General features: G+C 45.9%; 1 protein-coding gene across 2 annotated transcripts in view; it reads right to left on the reverse strand.

The window, feature by feature from the left end:
• tspan11 (tetraspanin 11) overlaps positions 1–24876 on the reverse strand; it is a 41397-nt gene extending 16521 nt beyond the window's left edge. For both annotated transcript variants that reach the window (XM_084345753.1, XM_084345752.1), the window contains exon 1: positions 24741–24876. The gene's annotated coding sequence lies outside the window, so the exon portion shown is untranslated. The remainder of the gene's footprint in view (positions 1–24740) is intronic.
• Positions 24877–25181: the final 305 nt, after the last annotated feature.

Here is a 25181-nt window from a genome sequence, read left to right on the forward strand (position 1 = left end):
AAGGGAGTCAACTGTCTCCCTGGTCTCAGGGCAGAAGTTGTCTGAGGGCAGGTGAATCTCTCCTGGTCTCAGGGCAGAAGTCGTATTTTCCTGTTTTAAGGCAACGTAGTTGGACAAAAGGGAGTCAACTGTCTCCCTGGTCTCAGGGCAGAAGTCGTATTTTTCTGGTTTAAGGCAACGTAGTCGGACAAAAGAGAGTCAACTGTCTCCTCTGGTCTCAGGGCAGAAGTTGTTTTGTAGGATTTTCCTCATGGCTTTTTAGTCTAATCTGGTCCCAGGGCAGAGACCATTGTTTCCCACAATTTTGTCTGAGGGCAGGTGAATCTCTCCTGGTCTCAGGGCAGAAGTCGTATTTTTCTGTTTTAAGGCATCGTGGTTGGACAAAAGGGAGTCAACTGTCTCCTCTGGTCTCAGGGCAGAAGTTGTTTTGTAGGATTTCTGCCTCATGGCTTTTTAGTCTCATCTGGTCCCAGGGCAGAGACCATTGTTTCCCACAATTTTGTCTGAGGGCAGGTGACTCTCTCCTGGTCTCAGGGCAGAAGTCGTATTTTTCTGTTTTAAGGCAACATAGTTGGACAAAAGGGAGTCAACTGTCTCCTCTGGTCTCAGGGCAGAAGTTGTTTTATAGGATTTCTGCCTCATGGCTTTTTAGTCTCATCTGGTCCCAGGGCAGAGACCATTGTTTCCCACAATTTTGTCTGAGGGCAGGTGAATCTCTCCTGGTCTCAGGGCAGAAGTCGTATTTTTCTGTTTTAAGGCAACATAGTTGGACAAAAGGGAGTCAACTGTCTCCCTGGTCTCAGGGCAGAAGTTGTCTGAGGGCAGGTGAATCTCTCCTGGTCTCAGGGCAGAAGTCGTATTTTCCTGTTTTAAGGCAACGTAGTTGGACAAAAGGGAGTCAACTGTCTCCCTGGTCTCAGGGCAGAAGTCGTATTTTCCTGTTTTAAGGCAACGTAGTTGGACAAAAGGGAGTCAACTGTCTCCCTGGTCTCAGGGCAGAAGTTGTCTGAGGGCAGGTGAATCTCTCCTGGTCTCAGGGCAGAAGTCGTATTTTCCTTTTTTAAGGCATCGTAGTTGGACAAAAGGGAGTCAACTGTCTCCTCTGGTCTCAGGGCAGAAGTTGTTTTGTAGGATTTCTGCCTCATGGCTTTTTAGTCTCATCTGGTCCCAGGGCAGAGACCATTGTTTCCCACAATTTTGTCTGAGGGCAGGTGACTCTCTCCTGGTCTCAGGGCAGAAGTCGTATTTTTCTGTTTTAAGGCAACATAGTTGGACAAAAGGGAGTCAACTGTCTCCCTGGTCTCAGGGCAGAAGTCGTATTTTTCTGTTTTAAGGCAACGTAGTTGGACAAAAGGGAGTCAACTGTCTCCCTGGTCTCAGGGCAGAAGTTGTCTGAGGGCAGGTGAATCTCTCCTGGTCTCAGGGCAGAAGTCGTATTTTCCTTTTTTAAGGCATCGTAGTTGGACAGAAGGGAGTCAACTGTCTCCTCTGGTCTCAGGGCAGAAGTTGTTTGGTAGGATTTCTGCCTCATGGCTTTTTAGTCTCATCTGGTCCCAGGGCAGAGACCATTGTTTCCCACAATTTTGTCTGAGGGCAGGTGAATCTCTCCCGGTCTCAGGGCAGAAGTCGTATTTTTCTGTTTTAAGGCAACGTAGTTGGACAAAAGGGAGTCAACTGTCTCCCTGGTCTCAGGGCAGAAGTTGTCTGAGGGCAGGTGAATCTCTCCTGGTCTCAGGGCAGAAGTCGTATTTTTCTGTTCTCAGGGCAACGTAGTTGGACAAAAGGGAGTCAACTGTCTCCTCTGGTCTCAGGGCAGAAATTGTCTGAGGGCAGGTGAATCTCTCCTGGTCTCAGGGCAGAAGTCATATTTTTCTGTTTTAAGGCAACGTAGTCGGACAAAAGAGAGTCAACTGTCTCCTCTGCTCTCAGGGCAGAAGTTGTTTTGTAGGATTTCTGCCTCATGGCTTTTTAGTCTCATCTGGTCCCAGGGCAGAGACCATTGTTTCCCACAATTTTGTCTGAGGGCAGGTGAATCTCTCCTGGTCTCAGGGCAGAAGTCGTATTTTCCTGTTTTAAGGCAACGTAGTTGGACAAAAGGGAGTCAACTGTCTCCCTGGTCTCAGGGCAGAAGTCGTATTTTTCTGTCTTAAGGAAACGTAGTCGGACAAAAGAGAGTCAACTGTCTCCTCTGGTCTCAGGGCAGAAGTTGTTTTGTAGGATTTTCCTCATGGCTTTTTAGTCTCATCTGGTCCCAGGGCAGAGACCATTGTTTCCCACAATTTTGTCTGAGGGCAGGTGAATCTCTCCTGGTCTCAGGGCAGAAGTTGTATTTTTCTGTTTTAAGGCAACGCAGTTGGACAAAAGGGAGTCAACTGTCTCCCTGGTCTCAGGGCAGAAGTTGTCTGAGGGCAGGTGAATCTCTCCTGGTCTCAGGGCAGAAGTCGTATTTTCCTGTTTTAAGGCAGCGTAGTTGGACAAAATGGAGTCAACTGTCTCCCTGGTCTCAGGGCAGAAGTTGTCTGAGGGCAGGTGAATCTCTCCTGGTCTCAGGGCAGAAGTCGTATTTTCCTTTTTTAAGGCATCGTAGTTGGACAAAAGGGAGTCAACTGTCTCCTCTGGTCTCAGGGCAGAAGTTGTTTTGTAGGATTTCTGCCTCATGGCTTTTTAGTCTCATCTGGTCCCAGGGCAGAGACCATTGTTTCCCACAATTTTGTCTGAGGGCAGGTGACTCTCTCCTGGTCTCAGGGCAGAAGTCGTATTTTTCTGTTTTAAGGCAACATAGTTGGACAAAAGGGAGTCAACTGTCTCCCTGGTCTCAGGGCAGAAGTCGTATTTTTCTGTTTTAAGGCAACGTAGTTGGACAAAAGGGAGTCAACTGTCTCCCTGGTCTCAGGGCAGAAGTTGTCTGAGGGCAGGTGAATCTCTCCTGGTCTCAGGGCAGAAGTCGTATTTTCCTTTTTTAAGGCATCGTAGTTGGACAAAAGGGAGTCAACTGTCTCCTCTGGTCTCAGGGCAGAAGTTGTTTTGTAGGATTTCTGCCTCATGGCTTTTTAGTCTCATCTGGTCCCAGGGCAGAGACCATTGTTTCCCACAATTTTGTCTGAGGGCAGGTGAATCTCTCCTGGTCTCAGGGCAGAAGTCGTATTTTTCTGTTTTAAGGCAACATAGTTGGACAAAAGGGAGTCAACTGTCTCCCTGGTCTCAGGGCAGAAGTCGTATTTTTCTGTTTTAAGGCAACGTAGTTGGACAAAAGGGAGTCAACTGTCTCCCTGGTCTCAGGGCAGAAGTTGTCTGAGGGCAGGTGAATCTCTCCTGGTCTCAGGGCAGAAGTCGTATTTTCCTTTTTTAAGGCATCGTAGTTGGACAAAAGGGAGTCAACTGTCTCCTCTGGTCTCAGGGCAGAAGTTGTTTTGTAGGATTTCTGCCTCATGGCTTTTTAGTCTCATCTGGTCCCAGGGCAGAGACCATTGTTTCCCACAATTTTGTCTGAGGGCAGGTGACTCTCTCCTGGTCTCAGGGCAGAAGTCGTATTTTTCTGTTTTAAGGCAACATAGTTGGACAAAAGGGAGTCAACTGTCTCCCTGGTCTCAGGGCAGAAGTCGTATTTTTCTGTTTTAAGGCAACGTAGTTGGACAAAAGGGAGTCAACTGTCTCCCTGGTCTCAGGGCAGAAGTTGTCTGAGGGCAGGTGAATCTCTCCTGGTCTCAGGGCAGAAGTCGTATTTTCCTTTTTTAAGGCATCGTAGTTGGACAAAAGGGAGTCAACTGTCTCCTCTGGTCTCAGGGCAGAAGTTGTTTTGTAGGATTTCTGCCTCATGGCTTTTTAGTCTCATCTGGTCCCAGGGCAGAGACCATTGTTTCCCACAATTTTGTCTGAGGGCAGGTGAATCTCTCCTGGTCTCAGGGCAGAAGTCGTATTTTTCTGTTTTAAGGCAACATAGTTGGACAAAAGGGAGTCAACTGTCTCCCTGGTCTCAGGGCAGAAGTCGTATTTTTCTGTTTTAAGGCAACGTAGTTGGACAAAAGGGAGTCAACTGTCTCCCTGGTCTCAGGGCAGAAGTTGTCTGAGGGCAGGTGAATCTCTCCTGGTCTCAGGGCAGAAGTCGTATTTTTCTGTTCTCAGGGCAACGTAGTTGGACAAAAGGGAGTCAACTGTCTCCTCTGGTCTCAGGGCAGAAGTTGTCTGAGGGCAGGTGAATCTCTCCTGGTCTCAGGGCAGAAGTCATATTTTTCTGTTTTAAGGCAACGTAGTCGGACAAAAGAGAGTCAACTGTCTCCTCTGGTCTCAGGGCAGAAGTTGTTTTGTAGGATTTTCCTCATGGCTTTTTAGTCTCATCTGGTCCCAAGGCAGAGACCATTGTTTCCCACAATTTTGTCTGAGGGCAGGTGAATCTCTCCTGGTCTCAGGGCAGAAGTTGTATTTTTCTGTTTTAAGGCAATGCAGTTGGACAAAAGGGAGTCAACTGTCTCCCTGGTCTCAGGGCAGAAGTTGTCTGAGGGCAGGTGAATCTCTCCTGGTCTCAGGGCAGAAGTCGTATTTTCCTGTTTTAAGGCAACGTAGTTGGACAAAAGGGAGTCAACTGTCTCCCTGGTCTCAGGGCAGAAGTTGTCTGAGGGCAGGTGAATCTCTCCTGGTCTCAGGGCAGAAGTCGTATTTTCCTGTTTTAAGGCAACGTAGTTGGACAAAAGGGAGTCAACTGTCTCCTCTGGTCTCAGGGCAGAAGTTGTTTTGTAGGATTTCTGCCTCATGGCTTTTTAGTCTCATCTGGTCCCAGGGCAGAGACCATTGTTTCCCACAATTTTGTCTGAGGGCAGGTGAATCTCTCCTGGTCTCAGGGCAGAAGTCGTATTTTTCTGTTTTAAGGCAACATAGTTGGACAAAAGGGAGTCAACTGTCTCCCTGGTCTCAGAGCAGAAGTTGTCTGAGGGCAGGTGAATCTCTCCTGGTCTCAGGGCAGAAGTCGTATTTTCCTGTTTTAAGGCAACGTAGTTGGACAAAAGGGAGTCAACTGTCTCCCTGGTCTCAGGGCAGAAGTCGTATTTTTCTGTCTTAAGGAAACGTAGTCGGACAAAAGAGAGTCAACTGTCTCCTCTGGTCTCAGGGCAGAAGTTGTTTTGTAGGATTTTCCTCATGGCTTTTTAGTCTCATCTGGTCCTAGGGCAGAGACCATTGTTTCCCACAATTTTGTCTGAGGGCAGGTGAATCTCTCCTGGTCTCAGGGCAGAAGTTGTATTTTTCTGTTTTAAGGCAAGGCAGTTGGACAAAAGGGAGTCAACTGTCTCCCTGGTCTCAGGGCAGAAGTTGTCTGAGGGCAGGTGAATCTCTCCTGGTCTCAGGGCAGAAGTCGTATTTTCCTGTTTTAAGGCAGCGTAGTTGGACAAAAGGGAGTCAACTGTCTCCCTGGTCTCAGGGCAGAAGTTGTCTGAGGGCAGGTGAATCTCTCCTGGTCTCAGGGCAGAAGTCGTATTTTCCTTTTTTAAGGCATCGTAGTTGGACAAAAGGGAGTCAACTGTCTCCTCTGGTCTCAGGGCAGAAGTTGTTTTGTAGGATTTCTGCCTCATGGCTTTTTAGTCTCATCTGGTCCCAGGGCAGAGACCATTGTTTCCCACAATTTTGTCTGAGGGCAGGTGACTCTCTCCTGGTCTCAGGGCAGAAGTCGTATTTTTCTGTTTTAAGGCAACATAGTTGGACAAAAGGGAGTCAACTGTCCATGGTCTCAGGGCAGAAGTCGTATTTTTCTGTTTTAAGGCAACGTAGTTGGACAAAAGGGAGTCAACTGTCTCCCTGGTCTCAGGGCAGAAGTTGTCTGAGGGCAGGTGAATCTCTCCTGGTCTCAGGGCAGAAGTCGTATTTTCCTTTTTTAAGGCATCGTAGTTGGACAAAAGGGAGTCAACTGTCTCCTCTGGTCTCAGGGCAGAAGTTGTTTTGTAGGATTTCTGCCTCATGGCTTTTTAGTCTCATCTGGTCCCAGGGCAGAGACCATTGTTTCCCACAATTTTGTCTGAGGGCAGGTGAATCTCTCCTGGTCTCAGGGCAGAAGTCGTATTTTTCTGTTTTAAGGCAACATAGTTGGACAAAAGGGAGTCAACTGTCTCCCTGGTCTCAGGGCAGAAGTCGTATTTTTCTGTTTTAAGGCAACGTAGTTGGACAAAAGGGAGTCAACTGTCTCCCTGGTCTCAGGGCAGAAGTTGTCTGAGGGCAGGTGAATCTCTCCTGGTCTCAGGGCAGAAGTCGTATTTTTCTGTTCTCAGGGCAACGTAGTTGGACAAAAGGGAGTCAACTGTCTCCTCTGGTCTCAGGGCAGAAGTTGTCTGAGGGCAGGTGAATCTCTCCTGGTCGCAGGGCAGAAGTCATATTTTTCTGTTTTAAGGCAACGTAGTCGGACAAAAGAGAGTCAACTGTCTCCTCTGGTCTCAGGGCAGAAGTTGTTTTGTAGGATTTTCCTCATGGCTTTTTAGTCTCATCTGGTCCCAGGGCAGAGACCATTGTTTCCCACAATTTTGTCTGAGGGCAGGTGAATCTCTCCTGGTCTCAGGGCAGAAGTTGTATTTTTCTGTTTTAAGGCAACGCAGTTGGACAAAAGGGAGTCAACTGTCTCCCTGGTCTCAGGGCAGAAGTTGTCTGAGGGCAGGTGAATCTCTCCTGGTCTCAGGGCAGAAGTCGTATTTTCCTGTTTTAAGGCAACGTAGTTGGACAAAAGGGAGTCAACTGTCTCCCTGGTCTCAGGGCAGAAGTTGTCTGAGGGCAGGTGAATCTCTCCTGGTCTCAGGGCAGAAGTCGTATTTTCCTGTTTTAAGGCAACGTAGTTGGACAAAAGGGAGTCAACTGTCTCCTCTGGTCTCAGGGCAGAAGTTGTTTTGTAGGATTTCTGCCTCATGGCTTTTTAGTCTCATCTGGTCCCAGGGCAGAGACCATTGTTTCCCACAATTTTGTCTGAGGGCAGGTGAATCTCTCCTGGTCTCAGGGCAGAAGTCGTATTTTTCTGTTTTAAGGCAACATAGTTGGACAAAAGGGAGTCAACTGTCTCCCTGGTCTCAGAGCAGAAGTTGTCTGAGGGCAGGTGAATCTCTCCTGGTCTCAGGGCAGAAGTCGTATTTTCCTGTTTTAAGGCAACGTAGTTGGACAAAAGGGAGTCAACTGTCTCCCTGGTCTCAGGGCAGAAGTCGTATTTTTCTGTCTTAAGGAAACGTAGTCGGACAAAAGAGAGTCAACTGTCTCCTCTGGTCTCAGGGCAGAAGTTGTTTTGTAGGATTTTCCTCATGGCTTTTTAGTCTCATCTGGTCCCAGGGCAGAGACCATTGTTTCCCACAATTTTGTCTGAGGGCAGGTGAATCTCTCCTGGTCTCAGGGCAGAAGTTGTATTTTTCTGTTTTAAGGCAACGCAGTTGGACAAAAGGGAGTCAACTGTCTCCCTGGTCTCAGGGCAGAAGTTGTCTGAGGGCAGGTGAATCTCTCCTGGTCTCAGGGCAGAAGTCGTATTTTCCTGTTTTAAGGCAGCGTAGTTGGACAAAAGGGAGTCAACTGTCTCCCTGGTCTCAGGGCAGAAGTTGTCTGAGGGCAGGTGAATCTCTCCTGGTCTCAGGGCAGAAGTCGTATTTTCCTTTTTTAAGGCATCGTAGTTGGACAAAAGGGAGTCAACTGTCTCCTCTGGTCTCAGGGCAGAAGTTGTTTTGTAGGATTTCTGCCTCATGGCTTTTTAGTCTCATCTGGTCCCAGGGCAGAGACCATTGTTTCCCACAATTTTGTCTGAGGGCAGGTGACTCTCTCCTGGTCTCAGGGCAGAAGTCGTATTTTTCTGTTTTAAGGCAACATAGTTGGACAAAAGGGAGTCAACTGTCTCCCTGGTCTCAGGGCAGAAGTCGTATTTTTCTGTTTTAAGGCAACGTAGTTGGACAAAAGGGAGTCAACTGTCTCCCTGGTCTCAGGGCAGAAGTTGTCTGAGGGCAGGTGAATCTCTCCTGGTCTCAGGGCAGAAGTCGTATTTTCCTTTTTTAAGGCATCGTAGTTGGACAAAAGGGAGTCAACTGTCTCCTCTGGTCTCAGGGCAGAAGTTGTTTTGTAGGATTTCTGCCTCATGGCTTTTTAGTCTCATCTGGTCCCAGGGCAGAGACCATTGTTTCCCACAATTTTGTCTGAGGGCAGGTGACTCTCTCCTGGTCTCAGGGCAGAAGTCGTATTTTTCTGTTTTAAGGCAACATAGTTGGACAAAAGGGAGTCAACTGTCTCCCTGGTCTCAGGGCAGAAGTCGTATTTTTCTGTTTTAAGGCAACGTAGTTGGACAAAAGGGAGTCAACTGTCTCCCTGGTCTCAGGGCAGAAGTTGTCTGAGGGCAGGTGAATCTCTCCTGGTCTCAGGGCAGAAGTCGTATTTTCCTTTTTTAAGGCATCGTAGTTGGACAAAAGGGAGTCAACTGTCTCCTCTGGTCTCAGGGCAGAAGTTGTTTTGTAGGATTTCTGCCTCATGGCTTTTTAGTCTCATCTGGTCCCAGGGCAGAGACCATTGTTTCCCACAATTTTGTCTGAGGGCAGGTGAATCTCTCCTGGTCTCAGGGCAGAAGTCGTATTTTTCTGTTTTAAGGCAACATAGTTGGACAAAAGGGAGTCAACTGTCTCCCTGGTCTCAGGGCAGAAGTCGTATTTTTCTGTTTTAAGGCAACGTAGTTGGACAAAAGGGAGTCAACTGTCTCCCTGGTCTCAGGGCAGAAGTTGTCTGAGGGCAGGTGAATCTCTCCTGGTCTCAGGGCAGAAGTCGTATTTTTCTGTTCTCAGGGCAACGTAGTTGGACAAAAGGGAGTCAACTGTTTCCTCTGGTCTCAGGGCAGAAGTTGTCTGAGGGCAGGTGAATCTCTCCTGGTCTCAGGGCAGATGTCATATTTTTCTGTTTTAAGGCAACGTAGTCGGACAAAAGAGAGTCAACTGTCTCCTCTGGTCTCAGGGCAGAAGTTGTTTTGTAGGATTTTCCTCATGGCTTTTTAGTCTCATCTGGTCCCAGGGCAGAGACCATTGTTTCCCACAATTTTGTCTGAGGGCAGGTGAATCTCTCCTGGTCTCAGGGCAGAAGTTGTATTTTTCTGTTTTAAGGCAACGCAGTTGGACAAAAGGGAGTCAACTGTCTCCCTGGTCTCAGGGCAGAAGTTGTCTGAGGGCAGGTGAATCTCTCCTGGTCTCAGGGCAGAAGTCGTATTTTCCTGTTTTAAGGCAACGTAGTTGGACAAAAGGGAGTCAACTGTCTCCCTGGTCTCAGGGCAGAAGTTGTCTGAGGGCAGGTGAATCTCTCCTGGTCTCAGGGCAGAAGTCGTATTTTCCTGTTTTAAGGCAACGTAGTTGGACAAAAGGGAGTCAACTGTCTCCTCTGGTCTCAGGGCAGAAGTTGTTTTGTAGGATTTCTGCCTCATGGCTTTTTAGTCTCATCTGGTCCCAGGGCAGAGACCATTGTTTCCCACAATTTTGTCTGAGGGCAGGTGAATCTCTCCTGGTCTCAGGGCAGAAGTCGTATTTTTCTGTTTTAAGGCAACATAGTTGGACAAAAGGGAGTCAACTGTCTCCCTGGTCTCAGAGCAGAAGTTGTCTGAGGGCAGGTGAATCTCTCCTGGTCTCAGGGCAGAAGTCGTATTTTCCTGTTTTAAGGCAACGTAGTTGGACAAAAGGGAGTCAACTGTCTCCCTGGTCTCAGGGCAGAAGTCGTATTTTTCTGTCTTAAGGAAACGTAGTCGGACAAAAGAGAGTCAACTGTCTCCTCTGGTCTCAGGGCAGAAGTTGTTTTGTAGGATTTTCCTCATGGCTTTTTAGTCTCATCTGGTCCCAGGGCAGAGACCATTGTTTCCCACAATTTTGTCTGAGGGCAGGTGAATCTCTCCTGGTCTCAGGGCAGAAGTTGTATTTTTCTGTTTTAAGGCAACGCAGTTGGACAAAAGGGAGTCAACTGTCTCCCTGGTCTCAGGGCAGAAGTTGTCTGAGGGCAGGTGAATCTCTCCTGGTCTCAGGGCAGAAGTCGTATTTTCCTGTTTTAAGGCAGCGTAGTTGGACAAAAGGGAGTCAACTGTCTCCCTGGTCTCAGGGCAGAAGTTGTCTGAGGGCAGGTGAATCTCTCCTGGTCTCAGGGCAGAAGTCGTATTTTCCTTTTTTAAGGCATCGTAGTTGGACAAAAGGGAGTCAACTGTCTCCTCTGGTCTCAGGGCAGAAGTTGTTTTGTAGGATTTCTGCCTCATGGCTTTTTAGTCTCATCTGGTCCCAGGGCAGAGACCATTGTTTCCCACAATTTTGTCTGAGGGCAGGTGACTCTCTCCTGGTCTCAGGGCAGAAGTCGTATTTTTCTGTTTTAAGGCAACATAGTTGGACAAAAGGGAGTCAACTGTCTCCCTGGTCTCAGGGCAGAAGCCGTATTTTTCTGTTTTAAGGCAACGTAGTTGGACAAAAGGGAGTCAACTGTCTCCCTGGTCTCAGGGCAGAAGTTGTCTGAGGGCAGGTGAATCTCTCCTGGTCTCAGGGCAGAAGTCGTATTTTCCTTTTTTAAGGCATCGTAGTTGGACAAAAGGGAGTCAACTGTCTCCTCTGGTCTCAGGGCAGAAGTTGTTTTGTAGGATTTCTGCCTCATGGCTTTTTAGTCTCATCTGGTCCCAGGGCAGAGACCATTGTTTCCCACAATTTTGTCTGAGGGCAGGTGAATCTCTCCTGGTCTCAGGGCAGAAGTCGTATTTTTCTGTTTTAAGGCAACATAGTTGGACAAAAGGGAGTCAACTGTCTCCCTGGTCTCAGGGCAGAAGTCGTATTTTTCTGTTTTAAGGCAACGTAGTTGGACAAAAGGGAGTCAACTGTCTCCCTGGTCTCAGGGCAGAAGTTGTCTGAGGGCAGGTGAATCTCTCCTGGTCTCAGGGCAGAAGTCGTATTTTTCTGTTCTCAGGGCAACGTAGTTGGACAAAAGGGAGTCAACTGTCTCCTCTGGTCTCAGGGCAGAAGTTGTCTGAGGGCAGGTGAATCTCTCCTGGTCTCAGGGCAGAAGTCATATTTTTCTGTTTTAAGGCAACGTAGTCGGACAAAAGAGAGTCAACTGTCTCCTCTGGTCTCAGGGCAGAAGTTGTTTTGTAGGATTTTTCTCATGGCTTTTTAGTCTCATCTGGTCCCAGGGCAGAGACCATTGTTTCCCACAATTTTGTCTGAGGGCAGGTGAATCTCTCCTGGTATCAGGGCAGAAGTTGTATTTTTCTGTTTTAAGGCAACGCAGTTGGACAAAAGGGAGTCAACTGTCTCCCTGGTCTCAGGGCAGAAGTTGTCTGAGGGCAGGTGAATCTCTCCTGGTCTCAGGGCAGAAGTCGTATTTTCCTGTTTTAAGGCAACGTAGTTGGACAAAAGGGAGGCAACTGTCTCCCTGGTCTCAGGGCAGAAGTCGTATTTTTCTGTCTTAAGGAAACGTAGTCGGACAAAAGAGAGTCAACTGTCTCCTCTGGTCTCAGGGCAGAAGTTGTTTTGTAGGATTTTCCTCATGGCTTTTTAGTCTCATCTGGTCCCAGGGCAGAGACCATTGTTTCCCACAATTTTGTCTGAGGGCAGGTGAATCTCTCCTGGTCTCAGGGCAGAAGTTGTATTTTTCTGTTTTAAGGCAACGCAGTTGGACAAAAGGGAGTCAACTGTCTCCCTGGTCTCAGGGCAGAAGTTGTCTGAGGGCAGGTGAATCTCTCCTGGTCTCAGGGCAGAAGTCGTATTTTCCTGTTTTAAGGCAGCGTAGTTGGACAAAAGGGAGTCAACTGTCTCCCTGGTCTCAGGGCAGAAGTTGTCTGAGGGCAGGTGAATCTCTCCTGGTCTCAGGGCAGAAGTCGTATTTTCCTTTTTTAAGGCATCGTAGTTGGACAAAAGGGAGTCAACTGTCTCCTCTGGTCTCAGGGCAGAAGTTGTTTTGTAGGATTTCTGCCTCATGGCTTTTTAGTCTCATCTGGTCCCAGGGCAGAGACCATTGTTTCCCACAATTTTGTCTGAGGGCAGGTGACTCTCTCCTGGTCTCAGGGCAGAAGTCGTATTTTTCTGTTTTAAGGCAACATAGTTGGACAAAAGGGAGTCAACTGTCTCCCTGGTCTCAGGGCAGAAGTCGTATTTTTCTGTTTTAAGGCAACGTAGTTGGACAAAAGGGAGTCAACTGTCTCCCTGGTCTCAGGGCAGAAGTTGTCTGAGGGCAGGTGAATCTCTCCTGGTCTCAGGGCAGAAGTCGTATTTTTCTGTTTTAAGGCAACGTAGTCGGACAAAAGAGAGTCAACTGTCTCCTCTGGTCTCAGGGCAGAAGTTGTTTTGTAGGATTTTCCTCATGGCTTTTTAGTCTCATCTGGTCCCAGGGCAGAGACCATTGTTTCCCACAATTTTGTCTGAGGGCAGGTGAATCTCTCCTGGTCTCAGGGCAGAAGTCGTATTTTTCTGTTCTCAGGGCAACGTAGTTGGACAAAAGGGAGTCAACTGTCTCCTCTGGTCTCAGGGCAGAAGTTGTCTGAGGGCAGGTGAATCTCTCCTGGTCTCAGGGCAGAAGTCATATTTTTCTGTTTTAAGGCAACGTAGTCGGACAAAAGAGAGTCAACTGTCTCCTCTGGTCTCAGGGCAGAAGTTGTTTTGTAGGATTTTTCTCATGGCTTTTTAGTCTCATCTGGTCCCAGGGCAGAGACCATTGTTTCCCACAATTTTGTCTGAGGGCAGGTGAATCTCTCCTGGTATCAGGGCAGAAGTTGTATTTTTCTGTTTTAAGGCAACGCAGTTGGACAAAAGGGAGTCAACTGTCTCCCTGGTCTCAGGGCAGAAGTTGTCTGAGGGCAGGTGAATCTCTCCTGGTCTCAGGGCAGAAGTCGTATTTTCCTGTTTTAAGGCAACGTAGTTGGACAAAAGGGAGGCAACTGTCTCCCTGGTCTCAGGGCAGAAGTCGTATTTTTCTGTCTTAAGGAAACGTAGTCGGACAAAAGAGAGTCAACTGTCTCCTCTGGTCTCAGGGCAGAAGTTGTTTTGTAGGATTTTCCTCATGGCTTTTTAGTCTCATCTGGTCCCAGGGCAGAGACCATTGTTTCCCACAATTTTGTCTGAGGGCAGGTGAATCTCTCCTGGTCTCAGGGCAGAAGTTGTATTTTTCTGTTTTAAGGCAACGCAGTTGGACAAAAGGGAGTCAACTGTCTCCCTGGTCTCAGGGCAGAAGTTGTCTGAGGGCAGGTGAATCTCTCCTGGTCTCAGGGCAGAAGTCGTATTTTCCTGTTTTAAGGCAGCGTAGTTGGACAAAAGGGAGTCAACTGTCTCCCTGGTCTCAGGGCAGAAGTTGTCTGAGGGCAGGTGAATCTCTCCTGGTCTCAGGGCAGAAGTCGTATTTTCCTTTTTTAAGGCATCGTAGTTGGACAAAAGGGAGTCAACTGTCTCCTCTGGTCTCAGGGCAGAAGTTGTTTTGTAGGATTTCTGCCTCATGGCTTTTTAGTCTCATCTGGTCCCAGGGCAGAGACCATTGTTTCCCACAATTTTGTCTGAGGGCAGGTGACTCTCTCCTGGTCTCAGGGCAGAAGTCGTATTTTTCTGTTTTAAGGCAACATAGTTGGACAAAAGGGAGTCAACTGTCTCCCTGGTCTCAGGGCAGAAGTCGTATTTTTCTGTTTTAAGGCAACGTAGTTGGACAAAAGGGAGTCAACTGTCTCCCTGGTCTCAGGGCAGAAGTTGTCTGAGGGCAGGTGAATCTCTCCTGGTCTCAGGGCAGAAGTCGTATTTTCCTTTTTTAAGGCATCGTAGTTGGACAAAAGGGAGTCAACTGTCTCCTCTGGTCTCAGGGCAGAAGTTGTTTTGTAGGATTTCTGCCTCATGGCTTTTTAGTCTCATCTGGTCCCAGGGCAGAGACCATTGTTTCCCACAATTTTGTCTGAGGGCAGGTGAATCTCTCCTGGTCTCAGGGCAGAAGTCGTATTTTTCTGTTTTAAGGCAACATAATTGGACAAAAGGGAGTCAACTGTCTCCCTGGTCTCAGGGCAGAAGTCGTATTTTTCTGTTTTAAGGCAACGTAGTTGGACAAAAGGGAGTCAACTGTCTCCCTGGTCTCAGGGCAGAAGTTGTCTGAGGGCAGGTGAATCTCTCCTGGTCTCAGGGCAGAAGTCGTATTTTCCTTTTTTAAGGCATCGTAGTTGGACAAAAGGGAGTCAACTGTCTCCTCTGGTCTCAGGGCAGAAGTTGTTTGGTAGGATTTCTGCCTCATGGCTTTTTAGTCTCATCTGGTCCCAGGGCAGAGACCATTGTTTCCCACAATTTTGTCTGAGGGCAGGTGAATCTCTCCTGGTCTCAGGGCAGAAGTCGTATTTTTCTGTTTTAAGGCACCATAGTTGGACAAAAGGGAGTCAACTGTCTCCCTGGTCTCAGGGCAGAAGTTGTCTGAGGGCAGGTGAATCTCTCCTGGTCTCAGGGCAGAAGTCGTATTTTTCTGTTCTCAGGGCAACGTAGTTGGACAAAAGGGAGTCAACTGTCTCCTCTGGTCTCAGGGCAGAAGTTGTCTGAGGGCAGGTGAATCTCTCCTGGTCTCAGGGCAGAAGTCATATTTTTCTGTTTTAAGGCAACGTAGTCGGACAAAAGAGAGTCAACTGTCTCCTCTGGTCTCAGGGCAGAAGTTGTTTTGTAGGATTTTCCTCATGGCTTTTTAGTCTCATCTGGTCCCAGGGCAGAGACCATTGTTTCCCACAATTTTGTCTGAGGGCAGGTGAATCTCTCCTGGTCTCAGGGCAGAAGTCGTATTTTTCTGTTTTAAGGCAACATAGTTGGACAAAAGGGAGTCAACTGTCTCCCTGGTCTCAGGGCAGAAGTTGTCTGAGGGCAGGTGAATCTCTCCTGGTCTCAGGGCAGAAGTCGTATTTTCCTGTTTTAAGGCAGCGTAGTTGGACAAAAGGGAGTCAACTGTCTCCCTGGTCTCAGGGCAGAAGTTGTCTGAGGGCAGGTGAATCTCTCCTGGTCTCAGGGCAGAAGTCGTATTTTCCTTTTTTAAGGCATCGTAGTTGGACAAAAGGGAGTCAACTGTCTCCTCTGGTCTCAGGGCAGAAGTTGTTTTGTAGGATTTCTGCCTCATGGCTTTTTAGTCTCATCTGGTCCCAGGGCAGAGACCATTGTTTCCCACAATTTTGTCTGAGGGCAGGTGACTCTCTCCTGGTCTCAGGGCAGAAGTCGTATTTTTCTGTTTTAAGGCAACATAGTTGGACAAAAGGGAGTCAACTGTCTCCCTGGTCTCAGGGCAGAAGCCGTATTTTTCTGTTTTAAGGCAACGTAGTTGGACAAAAGGGAGTCAACTGTCTCCCTGGTCTCAGGGCAGAAGTTGTCTGAGGGCAGGTGAATCTCTCCTGGTCTCAGGGCAGAAGTCGTATTTTCCTTTTTTAAGGCATCGTAGTTGGACAAAAGGGAGTCAACTGTCTCCTCTGGTCTCAGGGCAGAAGTTGTTTTGTAGGATTTCTGCCTCATGGCTTTTTAGTCTCATCTGGTCCCAGGGCAGAGACCATTGTTTCCCACAATTTTGTCTGAGGGCAGGTGAATCTCTCCTGGTCTCAGGGCAGAAGTCGTATTTTTCTGTTTTAAGGCAACATAGTTGGACAAAAGGGAGTCAACTGTCTCCCTGGTCTCAGGGCAGAAGTCGTATTTTTCTGTTTTAAGGCAACGTAGTTGGACAAAAGGGAGTCAACTGTCTCCCTGGTCTCAGGGCAGAAGTTGTCTGAGGGCAGGTGAATCTCTCCTGGTCTCAGGGCAGAAGTCGTATTTTCCTTTTTTAAGGCATCGTAGTTGGACAAAAGGGAGTCAACTGTCTCCTCTGGTCTCAGGGCAGAAGTTGTTTGGTAGGATTTCTGCCTCATGGCTTTTTAGTCTCATCTGGTCCCAGGGCAGAGACCATTGTTTCCCACAATTTTGTCTGAGGGCAGGTGAATCTCTCCTGGTCTCAGGGCAGAAGTCGTATTTTTCTGTTTTAAGGCACCATAGTTGGACAAAAGGGAGTCAACTGTCTCCCTGGTCTCAGGGCAGAAGTTGTCTGAGGGCAGGTGAATCTCTCCTGGTCTCAGGGCAGAAGTCGTATTTTTCTGTTCTCAGGGCAACGTAGTTGGACAAAAGGGAGTCAACTGTCTCCTCTGGTCTCAGGGCAGAAGTTGTCTGAGGGCAGGTGAATCTCTCCTGGTCTCAGGGCAGAAGTCATATTTTTCTGTTTTAAGGCAACGTAGTCGGACAAAAGAGAGTCAACTGTCTCCTCTGGTCTCAGGGCAGAAGTTGTTTTGTAGGATTTTCCTCATGGCTTTTTAGTCTCATCTGGTCCCAGGGCAGAGACCATTGTTTCCCACAATTTTGTCTGAGGGCAGGTGAATCTCTCCTGGTCTCAGGGCAGAAGTTGTATTTTTCTGTTTTAAGGCAACGCAGTTGGACAAAAGGGAGTCAACTGTCTCCCTGGTCTCAGGGCAGAAGTTGTCTGAGGGCAGGTGAATCTCTCCTGGTCTCAGGGCAGAAGTCGTATTTTCCTGTTTTAAGGCAACGTAGTTGGACAAAAGGGAGTCAACTGTCTCCCTGGTCTCAGGGCAGAAGTTGTCTGAGGGCAGGTGAATCTCTCCTGGTCTCAGGACAGAAGTCGTATTTTTCTGTTTTAAGGCAACGTAGTTGGACAAAAGGGAGTCAACTGTCTCCTCTGGTCTCAGGGCAGAAGTTGTTTTGTAGGATTTCTGCCTCATGGCTTTTTAGTCTCATCTGGTCCCAGGGCAGAGACCATTGTTTCCCACAATTTTGTCTGAGGGCAGGTGAATCTCTCCTGGTCTCAGGGCAGAAGTCGTATTTTTCTGTTTTAAGGCAACATAGTTGGACAAAAGGGAGTCAACTGTCTCCCTGGTCTCAGAGCAGAAGTTGTCTGAGGGCAGGTGAATCTCTCCTGGTCTCAGGGCAGAAGCCGTATTTTCCTGTTTTAAGGCAACGTAGTTGGACAAAAGGGAGTCAACTGTCTCCCTGGTCTCAGGGCAGAAGTCGTATTTTTCTGTCTTAAGGCAACGTAGTCGGACAAAAGAGAGTCAACTGTCTCCTCTGGTCTCAGGGCAGAAGTTGTTTTGTAGGATTTTCCTCATGGCTTTTTAGTCTCATCTGGTCCCAGGGCAGAGACCATTGTTTCCCACAATTTTGTCTGAGGGCAGGTGAATCTCTCCTGGTCTCAGGGCAGAAGTTGTATTTTTCTGTTTTAAGGCAACGCAGTTGGACAAAAGGGAGTCAACTGTCTCCCTGGTCTCAGGGCAGAAGTTGTCTGAGGGCAGGTGACTCTCTCCTGGTCTCAGGGCAGAAGTCGTATTTTCCTGTTTTAAGGCAACGTAGTTGGACAAAAGGGAGTCAACTGTCTCCCTGGTCTCAGGGCAGAAGTCGTGTTTTTCTGTTTTAAGGCAATGTAGTTGGACAAAAGGGAGTCAACTGTCTCCCTGGTCTCAAGGCAGAAGTTGTCTGAGGGCAGGTGAATCTCTCCTGGTCTCAGGGCAGAAGTCGTATTTTCCTTTTTTAAGGCATCGTAGTTGGACAAAAGGGAGTCAACTGTCTCCTCTGGTCTCAGGGCAGAAGTTGTTTTGTAGGATTTCTGCCTCATGGCTTTTTAGTCTCATCTGGTCCCAGGGCAGAGACCATTGTTTCCCACAATTTTGTCTGAGGGCAGGTGAATCTCTCCTGGTCTCAGGGCAGAAGTCGTATTTTTCTGTTTTAAGGCACCATAGTTGGACAAAAGGGAGTCAACTGTCTCCTCTGGTCTCAGGGCAGAAGTTGTCTGAGGGCAGGTGAATCTCTCCTGGTCTCAGGGCAGAAGTCATATTTTTCTGTTTTAAGGCAACGTAGTCGGACAAAAGAGAGTCAACTGTCTCCTCTGGTCTCAGGGCAGAAGTTGTTTTGTAGGATTTTCCTCATGGCTTTTTAGTCTCATCTGGTCCCAGGGCAGAGACCATTGTTTCCCACAATTTTGTCTGAGGGCAGGTGAATCTCTCCTGGTCTCAGGGCAGAAGTTGCATTTTTCTGTTTTAAGGCAACGCAGTTGGACAAAAGGGAGTCAACTGTCTCCCTGGTCTCAGGGCAGAAGTTGTCTGAGGGCAGGTGAATCTCTCCTGGTCTCAGGGCAGAAGTCGTATTTTCCTGTTTTAAGGCAACGTAGTTGGACAAAAGGGAGTCAACTGTCTCCCTGGTCTCAGGGCAGAAGTTGTCTGAGGGCAGGTGAATCTCTCCTGGTCTCAGGGCAGAAGTCGTATTTTCCTTTTTTAAGGCATCGTAGTTGGACAAAAGGGAGTCAACTGTCTCCTCTGGTCTCAGGGCAGAAGTTGTTTTGTAGGATTTCTGCCTCATGGCTTTTTAGTCTCATCTGGTCCCAGGGCAGAGACCATTGTTTCCCACAATTTTGTCTGAGGGCAGGTGAATCTCTCCTGGTCTCAGGGCGGAAGTCGTATTTTTCTGTTTTAAGGCACCATAGTTGGACAAAAGGGAGTCAACTGTCTCCCTGGTCTCAGGGCAGAAGTTGTCTGAGGGCAGGTGAATCTCTCCTGGTCTCAGGGCAGAAGTCATATTTTTCTGTTCTCAGGGCAACGTAGTTGGACAAAAGGGAGTCAACTGTCTCCTCTGGTCTCAGGGCAGAAGTTGTCTGAGGGCAGGTGAATCTCTCCTGGTCTCAGGGCAGAAGTCATATTTTTCTGTTTTAAGGCAACGTAGTCGGACAAAAGAGAGTCAACTGTCTCCTCTGGTCTCACGGCAGAAGTTGTTTTGTAGGATTTTCCTCATGGCTTTTTAGTCTCATCTGGTCCCAGGGCAGAGACCATTGTTTCCCACAATTTTGTCTGAGGGCAGGTGAATCTCTCCTGGTCTCAGGGCGGAAGTCGTATTTTTCTGTTTTAAGGCACCATAGTTGGACAAAAGGGAGTCAACTGTCTCCCTGGTCTCAGGGCAGAAGTTGTCTGAGGGCAGGTGAATCTCTCCTGGTCTCAGGGCAGAAGTCATATTTTTCTGTTCTCAGGGCAACGTAGTTGGACAAAAGGGAGTCAACTGTCTCCTCTGGTCTCAGGGCAGAAGTTGTCTGAGGGCAGGTGAATCTCTCCTGGTCTCAGGGCAGAAGTCATATTTTTCTGTTTTAAGGCAACGTAGTCGGACAAAAGAGAGTCAACTGTCTCCTCTGGTCTCACGGCAGAAGTTGTTTTGTAGGATTTTCCTCATGGCTTTTTAGTCTCATCTGGTCCCAGGGCAGAGACCATTGTTTCCCACAATTTTGTCTGAGGGCAGGTGAATCTCTCCTGGTCTCAGGGCAGAAGTTGTATTTTTCTGTTTTAAGGCAACGCAGTTGGACAAAAGGGAGTCAACTGTCTCCCTGGTCTCAGGGCAGAAGTTGTCTGAGGGCAGGTGAATCTCTCCTGGTCTCAGGGCAGAAGTCGTATTTTCCTGTTTTAAGGCAACGTAGTTGGACAAAAGGGAGTCAACTGTCTCCCTGGTCTCAGGGCAGAAGTTGTCTGAGGGCAGGTGAATCTCTCCTGGTCTCAGGGCAGAAGTCGTATTTTCCTTTTTTAAGGCATCGTAGTTAGACAAAAGGGAGTCAACTGTCTCCTCTGGTCTCAGGGCAGAAGTTGTTTTGTAGGATTTCTGCCTCATGGCTTTTTAGTCTCATCTGGTCCCAGGGCAGAGACCATTGTTTCCCACAATTTTGTCTGAGGGCAGGTGAATCTCTCCTGGTCTCAGGGCAGAAGTCGTATTTTTCTGTTTTAAGGCAATATAGTTGGACAAAAGGGAGTCAACTGTCTCCCTGGTCTCAGGGCAGAAGTTGTCTGAGGGCAGGTGAATCTCTCCTGGTCTCAGGGCAGAAGTCGTATTTTTCTGTTCTCAGGGCAACGTAGTTGGACAAAAGGGAGTCAACTGTCTCCTCCTGTCTCAGGGCAGAAGTTGTCTGAGGGCAGGTGAATCTCTCCTGGTCTCAGGGCAGAAGTCATATTTTTCTGTTTTAAGGCAACGTAGTCGGACAAAAGAGAGTCAACTGTCTCCTCTGGCCCCGGGCAGAAGTTGTTTTGTAGGATTTTCCTCATGGCTTTTTAGTCTCATCTGGTCCCAGGGTAGAGACCATCGTTTCCCACAATTTTGTCTGAGGGCAGGTGAATCTCTCCTGGTCTAAGGGCAGAAGTCGTATTTTTCTGTTTTAAGGCAATGTAGTTGGACAAGTCTTTTTAAAGCTGCTGTTCATGTTCAACATTGTCACTGTTCATCCACTTCATTCTGCTACATTATGAAATTACATATATTGCACTATATATTGCTTACATTTGTAAGTGAATGGAATACAACTATATATTAAAGCTAAACATTAAAAAAATATCAAAGCCATGCAAAATAATGATTTTATCCTAACCTCCCAGAGCTCTGATAATACAGTTGTGGATAAATCACCACTTCTTCATAAGAAATATAACACTTAACACTTGAAATTAGTTCCACATAGTAAGTTAGTTCATATTACATCTTTAATCAGCATCATAAACTACTGATATTTGACTAAATCGGCCTCTAACCAAAAGTAATGTAATAAAAGTCAGATGGTGTAACTGGTTACACCATTTGACATTTCAATTTAAATTCATATTTAACAGGCAGTTTGATGGACACCTATGTAAGCACATGGCCTTGGTGTGAAGATTTCAAACACATTTTTTAAAATAAATACTTATTTTTACAATTATGAATGATAAATGTTTTCCTGGGGTCATACCATTTGACATGTAACCCTAAGCACACCTGACCATACCCTAAAAATGTCAAATTATCAAGATTTCAAAGAGAGTTACTAACCTCGTCATGCAGCAGTTAGGCTAATCAGGGGTCCTTCTCTGTGATATAATTTCCTGTCACATAGTCTTAGGAAGTTGACTTGACAGACACAATTCCCCCACTTAATTATAATATTCAGAACAATGGTGTTCCATTTATTTTATTCATTATTAAACAACACAAATGTAAGATTATGCCAAACTAGTTGATAGGGTGTTTTATTGAGAATTTCACCTTTTTTTAAACTATTTAGTACGAAGTTTTAAGGGTTACACCTCATTGACATTTTTGCCATTATCCCCTGAATATTCTCTGAGAACTGATTAAATCCAGAAATTTTAGATGTGGTCTTCAAAAAGAGAATGTATGCAAGTAATTTGTACGTTTATTTTCAAATTTTAACCTTTCTAAATTCAACTGAACCATAAGAACACCAAAAAAATTGCATCATGTCATTGACCCAGCAATACTTTTCGGACTCAAAAAGTTTTCACAACATCGAAACTTAAATTTGAACTAAATCACAGAGAAGAAAAATACTGTCTCGGTTTTGCTTCTACAACCCAGAAGCCGTATTCTATAATCAGAGGGAAAGGAAAATGAAAGGATAATGCCGCTAACTCACATACTGACACTGACAGGTAACTGAAGCGGGTCCAAATTAGTCAGGCAAAACAAACCTACACATGTCAAGGCTCAGCTTATTGTCATGAGACAGCTCTGCTTGAAATGTGTGCCACAGCGAGTGAGAGTAATCACAGTGATTGTGTTCGCCAAAGGGATACAGCTGCCTATCAAACGTCACAACAAAAGCAACATCTCAGCAGCAATGTCAAGTCCCCTTTTCAGCATGTACACTTTGCCTGCGTCACCAAGTCAAGTAAGCTACAAATAAAATAACAAGTCTTGTTCTCACAGCTGATCAAACAGGAACAATCTCAAGGGCCCTTTGAGTACGACTGAGAAAACTTGAATCGTACTAACAAGCAAAAGTCACATTTCTGTCAAAAAACCCCAAACTTTTCATTTTTACTTTTTTCTATCTGAAACTCCTTCCACTACAATTTTATTATAAAAGGTAAGATAATCTTCCTACTTATTATACATGTTCACAGTTTGAACATCCTCTTGTTATATCCACAAACCACATCTTTAAATTATTCATAGCACAGAACAGACCATAAACCTCTGAATCATCAATTGAGTTGAGCACAGCTTCAGTGCTGTAAATAAAAGGCCATGGGGTGGGAAGCACTTAGACCATAAAATTGATCCATATTGTCCTTCAGTCAGTGGATAGCACCAAGGGAAATAGCGTGGGGTTTGTGTTTGTTGACCAGGGAGTCATACACCTACATATGTTGCATAACAGTATATAACAGTGGTCGTGTTTGTCAGGGAGGAAAGTGTTGGATTATTCAGAATACTTAACCAGGCCTAACCTCCAGTATTGTACGTAACCTTTGTACCTTGTGAAGAAGGGTTAGTTCACCCACATTACTAAAGAAAATGTTTTCCACTCTTGTAGCACCGAGCCACGCAGACAATTTTGGTTTTGTTTGCCCAGGGTTTGAGATACTGTATCAGCCTTCACCCTGGTACAATGGAAGTGAATAGAGTTGCATCTACAGTAGTGTGTTCACATAAAAATCTGCGTCATCTCTTTCCAAAAGTTTTCCCATTGCCTCAGCGTGAACCATTTCTACATGGATTATTTCTTCAAGAAAAAGTTGTTCCGGTTGCAGATTCATCTACCCAAACTTTCCGAAGGGAGCAGTTGTCTGACGTCACACAACAATGAAAGCACCCACGTGGAGGGGATATGGTGTTTTTGTAGACCACAGTATTTCTATAAGGCTAGTGAATGAAATTTTGGGACACATTTACAAGTATGAAAGTGTTGGAAAATATAATGTATAACGCCGTCTGTTAACTTAACTCGTGAACAAGCTTCACTACGTTGTACTGAGTATGATTTTATGCAATAAATAACGATTCTTACTCTTCTTCATCTTGTTTAGTGTATTTCGGGAAAGGCATTGCTATGGATTTTTTAAATGTAAATGTCAATGCTATTACAGCCCGACCAGTATATCAGTTGGCTGATATTATCGACCAATATTGGCCTTTGTCCAGACATGTGACTCAAGTTATTTGGTCCATGTCGAGTCCAGCCCTCAGTTAAGCCATGTCAAGTCAATTCGAAGATCCTGCACTATTACCTGCAGTATCTGGTCTTTGTAAAGAGAAAATACAAGGTATGAGAAGCTGTCTAATAATGCAATTATTGGCCAATTGATTTTACCTGTTCAAAAAGAATAACAATGAAATTAATTTGTACTATATTATTTGAATCCACATCTGCCTGTGAAAGATATATCTGTATTAGCGTAGATGTTTCTCGTCATGCTCCGATACTTGGTTTAATTTATAATTAATAAATTCCCAGTTATTTTGGATGATAAAGTTAATTGTTAAAGTGTAAAATAACCTTCCACCATAACATATTCATCACAAGTGTTTGATAATCCCATTTGAGGGATCATTGCAAAAAACGTGTTTATCGGCTGATATTTCAATATAGAAAATGTAAAGATACTGTAATATCAACTCGACACTGCCTTATTTCTATAGCATTTCACTTAAAAGGTGCACAATGTAGAAATTTTAACCAGAAGAGAAAAAGCTTAATAGGCTGAATTTTATGCCTAAACAAACTAAATAAACACACTGGAAAAAAAATAATGCATGAAAAATGTTACACAGGACTTCACACTGATACATACTTGAGGTGACTATACAGACAATATAGAGAGCTGAAGTCAGGCCCCTTCCGGTTTCCCTCGTGAGACCTTATTTCAGAAAACCAATCTTTTTAGTTTCTTTTATCCCGCTTGAATTGTGCCATGAATTACACATATGATGTTTGTCAATTTAAAAGATGAGTTTCCAAGTCAAGAAAGTCACCGCTTGTCATTAATTTCAGGAAAACATCATCGCTTCACTCAACATATGTCAACACCAATATGGGCGCAATCTCAGCACAGTAAATGTCCTAAAAATGATGAAAATCACAATTAAACTGGCCATATTGACATCTGCAGTGATGTGAAAGGGTAGTTCGTCCATTCTGTGAGCTGCTCTACAAGTTTTAAGTTATGGGTTTTGGTGACCTTTGGACGAGACGATGTCACGTTGGCTGTTTGGTCTTTATAATAATGTATTTTCACAGACTTATATTTTATTAGTTTTATGACAAACTGCGACTTTATCTTTTAAACTGACAAACATCATGTCGCCCATGATGCAATTCAAACGTGATCAAAACACTACTTGTCTTTCTTCATTCGCTATGCTGGAAAGGTGGCAGGGTCCGCCACATGTAAACAAAGTAAATCAGCGTGAAATTGTTGTTGTTGTCCTTTAAGGTCAGTTTGTTTAATTAAGTTTATTCAGTTTATTCAGTTATGAAAACTAAGAGATTTAGTTTTTTAAGGCAGAAAAAAGAAAAGGAAATTGTTAAATGAAAATCTTTCTCTTCTGATTAAAAATGTACGCCCCAAATCTACATAGTGCATCTTTAAACAGTCACCTCTGGTCACTGAGTTTCAGCTGCTAGTTAAGTTAAGCTAGCGGTGGCTTCAAACTCGACCGTTGGCCGTCCAAGATGCGTTGACTGGCAGCGTCGGTGTCCTGCTAAAATGGTCTCTGCTCAGGATAACATGCCCTACCTCGGAGATTTCGGACTATGACCACTGCAGGTGTCATTTTAGCGTCACAAGCGGGCCATAAATCTAGCAAATACACGTCCTTTACGGCTAAAGGAAAACTTTCTTGCCTCCGTTTTTCAGGATGGGGTGTAGGCTCGAGCATCCTGAAAAAAAACACCTGCGTCGTTGATGCGCAGGGCAAAGTTTAACCACATTACCTGGTCGTTACATCGACAAACTAACATGTTCGTCCCATAACCGAGAACATACTCACCAGACTGACGTTAAGTGTGGATAAACAACCTCCTTCTGATGCAATTCCCGTCAAAATCAGCGTGTACAGCACTGCAGCAGGGAGCGTTTCGTCCAGTCAAGCTTGTTGCTCTCAGGGTGTCCGACAGCAGGTTGGAGAGGATGCTGCCTTTGAGTGCAGCTCGTTTTTTTTAGGTTGATACACATCATGGGACCTTTACACTCAAATGCTTAGAAATAATAGAAAGGAACCAAAGATTACCAAGCAGACTGTTTTTTCTGTGTGCCAGTGGTATATGGTATATACTTTTGCTCTTAAATGTATTTGTCAAGAACAATGTATACATTTGTCTCATTCAAAGACAGGAAGTGCTTTGTTTTAAAATAAGGACTGGGCCAAACCAGGCGATTGATTATCAAGGCCATAGGAATTCACGATAATGATATTATCTCAAAAAAAAGA

Source organism: Pagrus pagrus (genome assembly GCF_965226575.1).
Source record: "Pagrus pagrus genome assembly, chromosome: 23".
In the NCBI taxonomy this organism is placed as follows: Eukaryota; Metazoa; Chordata; class Actinopteri; order Spariformes; family Sparidae; genus Pagrus; species Pagrus pagrus.